Here is an 8990-nt window from a genome sequence, read left to right on the forward strand (position 1 = left end):
AGAAATAAAAGTATGTGTTTCATTTAAAGAAAGTTGAGTTGCAATTTTATCAGATATTACTATGTTATCCCATACTTTGGACTTCCATAATGCCAATGATGGAATTTTTTTACCCTTCCAATTAAGAGCAATTAAAATTTTTGCAGACATTAAAAAAATAGATATCACCTCTTCAGTCTGTTTTGTAGTTTTGGCCAATAATGTAAAAGTACAGAAGTTGGAGTAAATGGAATCTCATAACCTTGCTGTATAGTCTGCCTTTTTTGCTTGAGACAAGGTGGATTATGAATGAAAACAATCCAGCAAGAACAGTATAATATATGCAACAAATAAAATGAGGGAACATCACACACACACACACACACACACACACACCCCTCTAGATAATAATATGGACAGTAAAGCAGGAATTACAAGGCCAGAGAACAATGCAATAAAACATTCTATTACATACAAAAAACAGTAATAAATCTGGATCGTGAAATTAGAGAACAATGCAGAAGAAGAAGAAGAAGAAGAAGAAGAAGAAGAAGAGGAAGAGGAAGAGGAAGAGGAAGAAGAAGAAGAAGAAGAAGAAGAAGAAGAAGAAGAAGAAGAAGAAGAAGAAGAAGAAGAAGAAGAAGAAGAAGGAAGAAGAAGAAGAAGAAGAAGAAGAAGAAGAAGAAGAAGAAGAAGAAGAAGAAGAAGAAGAAGAAGAAGAAGAAGAAGAAGAAGAAGAAGAAGAAGAAGAAGAAGTCAACCAGCATAAGGTGCATCATGAATACTCTCTCAAGCAGGATGTTCCACCGTGGGGGACAAGTGCCATGGAACATTCAGGGAAATGCACGCATGTTCCCTGAAGGCAGAAAGTCTGCACTAGAGCACAATCACAGACGGCCTGACTACTATTATTATTTAGAAGTATTTTTATGCTGCCTCTCTAGGGAACCTGCACAAAGCAGTTTACAGAATAAAACATAATCAAACTACAAAACAATGGAAGTTATTAATCAAAATCCAGAATTTAAAAAACCCAATCCGAGCATAAAAACACATTATTGGGCAGCTTAAAACAACAGTTTTCAGACAGAACATAAACACAAATAACTGAGCAGCTTAAGACACTGTATCCAGGTAAGGGGGCATGGCTCAGTGGTAGAGCATCTGCTTGACATGCAGAAAGTCCCAGGCTCAATCCCTGGTGTCTCCGTTTTAAAAAGACCAGGTTATAGGTGATGAGCCTTCTGGAGAGCTGCTGCCAGTCTGAGTACGCAATACTGACCTTGATGGACCAATGGTCTAAATCAGTATGAGGCATCACCATATGTTCCTGTGCTTGCTTAGTATATAGTACTATCCACACTATTTACACCTCATAAGATGCCTATTAGAATTCCCTGGAGAGTAATGGACCTGCAGACCTCTTCACATATGTGAATGAGATAAATACATCTTTGGAAATAGGTGGCACTCATTGCCAGTGGATGTAGTGATGGCAATGAGCATGGATGGCTTTAAAAGAGGGCGAGGCAGATTCAGTTGTAGTGGCTAGAAAGAACCTCCATTAGTCTGAGGCAGCTAATCTCTGAATACCAGTGCTGAGAGGTATTCTGTGCCTGGTTTATTTAGTTCTCCAGGACAACTGTTTGCCCACTGAGTGAAACAGGAAGTTGGACTAGATGGACCACTGGTCTGATCCAGCAAGGTTCTTCTTACATTCCTATGTACCAAACTGGTATACAGAAAGCCAAGATGCACTGCAGGTTCCTGTCAACAATTCACTTGGGGGCACATCATATGTGGAATGGCCCTTCAGCCCAATCTTTCATTGTGCCTCACCCTATAATGGCAGCATGAAGACAGAGATGCATCCAGGCATGTCCAATTTCAGAACTTGGAGTAAGCAAAGTCCAGCATGTCTCTCAAGGACAGAGAGCAAGGCAGCTGTTCGCTCTTGCTGATCTCAATTGCAACTCATTCTGTGGAGGGTTTTAGTTCTTCCTAACTCTGGGGAAATGTGGAAACCAGAAGAGGAATTCTGACTGAATATACTGAACACAGCAAGGAAATCAGCACATGGAATGCTGCCTGTTTGTTGCCAAGTTAGAGATAGCTATATTATATTTTTGGAAGAGCAAGAAGGGACCAGGCATTTTGTGCAAAGTGATGCAGTAAGTTTATCCAGCAAGTTTAACTGTGTCAACAGATCAGTGGTGCTCATCTTCAGTCACCCCATTAACAAGCAAGAGAATTGCTTGGGAAAACATGCAGGTGGCTGCTCCCATCACATGAAGCGGTGTGTGTGTTCTGCAGCAGTCACTTAGGTGCAACACAGTGGTGCCTTCCTTCCTTCCCAACTGAGCCCACCACTTCCAGCCAAGCATGCTGGCCCATCTAACACAGATTGTTAAGACATGATATGAAGATACTGTTCTTCCTCCACCCCATGTAGAGCTTCAGCATGAGTACCCCCTCCAACAACCAGAAAAGCAAGCCTTCTTCCCGATGTATTCATACTTTTTGGTTCGTGTCATTTGTTTCCCCAGAACACATGCGCAGGGGAAAAGTGAGATGAGAAAAGCGAGACGTTTATAACAAGGCCCAGATAAAGACTTTCATATCCTTTTCCCAGGAGAGCTGTTCGCTTGGAGGACTCTTCCAAGACCCCCCAGCCTTTGGCACAATGGAGAACACATGTTGAGCTGAGTCTCCTCTTGCTTTAATTAACATTGGTTCAATGGTTATCTTCATACAATCGCCTTTCTTCCTGCATCGTCTGCTAATTTGGTCTCCATTTGTATCTGTCCGGAAAGTCTGCTTCTTCCTTCCATGTTTTTGTCAGCAGCTCTGTCTACATTGTGGAGATGCTCAAACACCTGCTGGTGTGGCTCACGTCCTGTTTGCCAGACATGGCCGTGCAGCCAATTTCTCAATGGATTGGGCACCTGCTTGTCAACCCGCTCATGAATGGCCATCCAGTTGCCTCAACTATTCCTTCCTAAAAGTACAGCGCAATGCAATTGGCTTTTTATGTGTGAGAGCATTTCCGCAGCCCGATTGAGATCTGCTTCCCCCGTGTTTGCTGCACTGCTGCTCTGCTTAGCAGGTAACTGTCTAATAGGCAGTTAAATCAGTCACATATAAATAAACACGGGGTTTAAAAAAAAAAAAAAACACTCCCATTTGATGTAGCACTTAATGACTTAAATGTTTACCAATCTGTTTGGATCAGCAGCATTTTTGTGCATGTCCAGTTTTGCAAAAACAAGATGTAAATCAGCTTGTCAAGCATTCAGCAGTGAACCCTTGCACCAGACCCGTAGCCAGGATTTTTTCATTGGGGGAGAATCTAACAGTGGGGTCATATGATCAGATTTTATAGGAAAATATCACCACAAGGAGAGTTGGTTTAGCTATTTTTTTTTCTACAGTGCTTCTTCGGGGAGAATCTGTTCAAAACCGCTTAAAATCAGAAAAATATGAGCTAAAAAAGAAAGGAGGAGGAGGAGAAGAGATTGAATTTATACCCTGACTGTCACTATACAAAGGAATCTCAGAGCGGTTTAGAATCTCCTTCCCTTCCCCTCCCTACAACAGACATCCTGTGAGGTAGGTGGGGCTGAGAGAGCTCTTTTGAGAACTGCTCCTGAGAGAACACCTCTGAATGAACTTATAACTGACCCAGGGTTACACCAGCAGCTGCATGTGGAGGAGTGGGGAATCAAACCCAGTTGTCCCAGATTGGAGTCTATGCTCCTAGCCACTACACCAAACTGGCTCAGTAGTACAAAACGATAGCAAGAATCAGCTTAAGGAAGATGTTTCTTAATTCTTCCATGCTTTTTAATCTCCTTAGAAATATTTAAAGGGCCATTGTAAACAATCATGTTTTCAGACTCTTTTAGCAAAAAGGAAAGGGGAGATTTTCCTGGAAGAAATTTCTGGTCTCATACCTCTGGGGCCACCACCAAAAAAACCCTCCTATGGACAGAGGCCAGTCTGGCCTTTCTATATGATGGAACTTGAAGCATGATCTCACCTACTGATTTTATACAGGACTGGGGTGAGGGTTAAATGGGAGTATACTCCTTTTGAGGATAGAAAACAAACACACCTGTTGCAAATAACTGCAACCTACCAACTCTCATAAAGCCATCTATTCCCTTTCACAAACTGAAAAAAATCACAATAGTTGAGAATCAAAGGAAATGTGGGCCTTGAAAATGAATGCTACTATAACATATTGAATTATTTAAAGACTTTAATCATAATATTTTTGGGAGTTTTGTTGTGTCTAAAAGCCATTGTGCTATATAGACTTTAACTGATGCTGTAACTTGTAATGCTACGTTTTCCATGGTTGTTATCTTACTTTCCCCATCCAAGATTTATTTATAAGTACAAATAAGCATAGAAGTACAATGGGTTGCATTAAAAACAAAACAAAAAAAGCCCAGTGCAACCAAAATGAAGCACTTAAAGGTATGTATCTTACCAAGCAGCTAAGCAAATTTTGAAGATTTCCTGAAGATTTCATTTAAGTTAAAAGAGAAGGAAGGCTTCAAACATTGCTGAGGGAAATGGCGCAGGATACAGGCCAAAATGATGAACTTTCTCCGGATTATGCTCTAACTTACAAACTCCTCCTAAGGCACATTTTCAAGGCAAGGTGGCTGTGCCACCAGCAGCCATGTTCAGCTTGATATTATCTGTAGCAATACAGATCAGGCCTAGTATGCAGTTCATTTTTTTTGGCAGGCTGGAGATAACAAGTGACCCTCTTTGATCACCATGGAGACTTCTCTCAAAAGAGCCAAGAGAGAGCCAAGTTGGGAAGGGAGCAGAAGCAGCCAACAGACACTCTGAGGTGGACTTGAGAGACAATGCCTGAGACTCTGACCCTAAGTAAAATAATGGGAGGGGAGTCCTCTAATGTTCCTTCAGAGATCTAAAAATATTCTTCAGCAGCTCAGTATCGTGGCCTGAATATTCCAGAGCAAGAGGAGAATCAGCAGTATACACAACGGCAATGAACAGTACAGGAAGTGACCTGAAATTAGTTAGATCAGTGTTCAGCACAACGTTTCCGAAAGTCGTCCTCTTTGTAGGGATGACTGACAACTCAGTTGATGTCAGGGACATGGGTTGATTGAATGATGGCTGTGTTAGTTGCTGCCCTGGGGGCTTTTTGCAGCTCACTGAGGTGAAATGTTCAGCTGAAGGATTGAAGGTTTTCCCTAGAGGGGCATTTGTGCCCTTTAACCTTTCCCCCTTCTCTGTGCTCAATGCTCAGAAGCTAGGAGATGCCCCCACACACGCACGCACACACACAAACCCTTATGAAGAAAGGTGTTATATGTTACCAAAAGAAAAAAGAAAAAAACGAAGGCCAGAAAATGTCTTGAAGGTTTTGCATGAACAGTGGGTGGAATACTTGGTAACTGCATTGGCCATCTGCTTCCTATTCCCTGGTTAGTACTTAGATGGGACACCACCAAAGAAACCCAGGGTCGCTACACAGAGGTAGGCAGTGGAAAACCACCTCTGTTCATCTCTTGCCTTGAAAACTATACCAGGTCACCATAGGCCAGCTGCGACTTGACAGCACTTTCCATTGCAGGCCTGGCTGGGCACATGCTCCTGTAAAAAAATGCAGATGACCAGCCTCCTCCTGGTTTATCAGGGCCATTAAAGGTAAATGCTCATTCCCTGAGTCGTGAACTTGATCCAACACAAGCACTGTTTCCGTACCTCCTTCCCACTGAGGAACAACACAGCGCCTGTATTGCTGCTCTGATGTCACCCAAGATCGGTAGAACAAGTGTAGCTCCCCTTCTGCATGGCTTAAGTCTCCTTGGAACAGAGGCCACAGAAACAGGAAAGCTTCAGACACTTGACCAAAACCCCAAGCCATAAAGGAACATTGTTACAAAGATATGCTTCCTGATACCTACTCTTTTTGTTTTCAGATGCAACTGACTTTTGCTAGGAGACCAGGAAGATCTTGATGCCTCCTTCAGGGTTCCACAAGAACAGCAAATCCTTTCCATACCACCCCTCCATGATGCTACATGAAAAATACGAGGTTTGTTAGGGGGAACGTGGTATGTTTTCCACCCTGCCCACCCTCTGGGGATGTTGCACCAGTTGTTCTCGATAAGGGTTTGTGATTCCTTTTAATTAATTGCAGCTGTTCTCATCTGTGCTGGGTTTTATTATTGCCACATGGGGATGGGAGTTAGAAACAGGGAAACCCTCCCCGAAATAGGTTATAGGCTCTGCCGTGGTTAGACTAGGCAACCGGGGTCTTTTCAGCCATACAAAGTGAGTGGAAAAGTTCAATCCTCATTCACTACACAAGCACCCGCAGCTAAGGTTGTTGTCTCCAAATAAGATCCATTAACTCAAACTTCAGAAACAATTATTAAAACCAGGAGGGAAAGAGAAGCTTCCTCTGAGCCAATTCACACAACCAAGGAGGGGTTTTAAGGATGAGGAGTTCTGCTCATGGAAAAGCAGATGGGCAGTCCAAGTCTAGCACCCCAAGTATTCATAGGAATACATGAATTTGCCTTCTACTGAGGCCAGCCACTAGTCTATCAAGATTGTTATTGTCTTCTTTGACTGGCAGTGGCTCTTCTAGGGTCTCAGACAGAGGTCTTGAATATCACCCAACACTCAATTCATTGTTTTCTTAAACACCTGGGGACACCAGGGATTGAAACTGGGACTTCCTATATGCAAAGCAGATGCTGTCAGTAAGCCACAGTCCCCTCCTCTCTCAGGACTCTAATTTCTCTATAAAGTGGTCAAGAAACGATAGAAAACCTATAGACCCAGTCTATACAAGGCATGATAGCTGGAGCCAACCACAATGAGGATTACCTGTTTCAAATATTTTTAAATAGTCCAAAGTCTCTTAGGTCGTGTTCACATGCAGGGCGACCTCATTTTAATAAACTAAAATAACACTCAAACTTGGGTGTTAAAATTGATGGGCTGCAGAACTGGGACACAGAAAAAGGAGTACTTCTCCATGCAGTGTCTAACTGGTGTATGGAATTCACTGCCACAGGACGTGCTGATGCCTAGAAGCTAAGATAGTGTTCAAAGGGGTCCAGATTTATTTTTATTCATTTATAATTTAAATTTATAGACCGCCCTTCTCCAAGAACAAAGAGCTCAGGGTGGTGAACAATAATAAAAGCATTTGTACATTAATAAAAGAATTCTATCAATTAAATATAGATAACTAAAGACATTCTCAGATGGCGCTGAAACTTCAAAGTCCCAAGTGTTACTGTCCCACGGGGGAGGTAGAGAGGAAGCAGGATGCAGGGGAAGAGAGTGCTAGAGGATGGTACCCGTCGCTGTCCTCAACCAAAAGGCTGGCAGAACATCTCTGCCTTGCACACCCTGCGGAACTGCATTAGGTCCCACAGGGCGTAGGTGTTATTCGGCAGGGAGTTCCACCAGGTGGGAGTCGGGGCTGAGAAGACCCTGGCTCTAGTCGAGGACAGCCAGGCATATTTTGGGCCAGGGATTACCAGTAAGTTGTTCTCTGCAGAGCGTAAAGCTCTTCAGGGGACATATCAGAGGTGGTCTCAAAGATACATGGTCCCAGACTGAAGATAGGTGTATTAATACCAATAGGTACTAATTTAATGACATTAGGTATCTTGAAAAATGAGACCGTAGAAAGTAAATACCAAGAGGTACTTAAGGCGATGATATTAGCTGGGAAAGCCGTTATAGTATTAGGATGGAAAGATAAGAATAAGTGGACCATGGAGAATTGGAATAACTATCTTTTTGAATATATCCAATCAGATATCGTAGCCTTGATGATGGAGGAGAAAACCTGGGAGGAAAAGAAGAGATGGATAAGAGAAAAGTGGTCGCCATACTTCGATTGGATCAAGGAGGATGAAGCCAAGAAAGACATTCATTGGAAACTTTGGCTGAAGCAATGATGGAAGAAGAAGGGGGGGGGAGGACTGAGAAGGAAAAATTTGTATAATGATGAAAAGGTTGCGCGTAACACAGTTGGTTAAAATAAAAAGCAATTTAAAAAAAAAAAACATGGTCCCAGACTGCTCAGGGCCTTGAAGGTCAATACCGAAACCTTGAACCTAACTCGGTACACCACTGGGAGCCAGTGCAACTGATGGAGCACTGGTTCAATATATGCAGTCCATGATGTTCCAGTCAGGACTCCCATCACTGCACTTTGGACCAGTTGGAATTTCCAGATCAGTCTCAAGGGTAGCCCAGCAAAGAGCGAGTTACAGTAGACCAAACTGGAGGTGACTGTTGCATGGATTACTGTGGCTAGGTCAGGGTGAGATAGGAAGGGGGCCAATTGTCTCACCTGGTGCAGCTGGAAGAGCACCAACTTGGCAACATTTGTGATCTGGGCCTCCAATGATAAGGAGTTATCCAAAACCATGCCCAAACTCCTGACAGTCAATGCTGATAGTAGGGGCACACCCATCAAGAGTAGGGAGTTGGCACCCCAACCCTGAGTCCCTCCCACCCAACCACAGAACCTCCATCTTAATTGGGTTTAGTCTCAGCTGGCTCTGTTTCAACCGTCCCACCAGAGCCTCAAGTCCTGTGGCCAGATTTTGTGAGGCAACATCCAGGCAGCTACCCATCAGCAGATACAGCTGGGTGTCATCAGCATACTGGTGACACCCCAGCCTGAAACTCCACACCAGCTGGGTGAGGGGGCACATATAGATATTAAACAACATTGGAGAGAGGGTTGCCCCCAAGGGGTTAGGGGGTATCTAGTTGACACACTCTCTTCTAGCGCCACCCTCTGTGCCTGACCTTGGAGAAATGAGGTAAGCCACTTGAAGACCACCCCACCCCGCAAGGCAGTGGGACAAGTGGTCATGATCAACCATGTCGAATGCTCCTATAAGATCAAGCAGTAACAGCAGCGCCAATTCACTGGTTCTATCACCAACAATTAGTCAGGACTCTTAAACAGAACTTCCTAACAA

The 8990-nt window shown here is 43.4% G+C and overlaps 1 non-coding gene across 1 annotated transcript; it reads left to right on the top strand.

The window, feature by feature from the left end:
• Nucleotides 1-1117: 1117 nt before the first annotated feature.
• Nucleotides 1118-1189, top strand: TRNAV-GAC. Its single transcript has one exon. It is a non-coding gene; the product is annotated as a tRNA-Val (tRNA).
• Nucleotides 1190-8990: the final 7801 nt, after the last annotated feature.

Source organism: Gekko japonicus, unplaced genomic scaffold (assembly GCF_001447785.1).
Source record: "Gekko japonicus isolate JY-2015 unplaced genomic scaffold, Gekko_japonicus_V1.1 scaffold521, whole genome shotgun sequence".
Lineage (NCBI taxonomy): Eukaryota > Metazoa > Chordata > Lepidosauria > Squamata > Gekkonidae > Gekko > Gekko japonicus.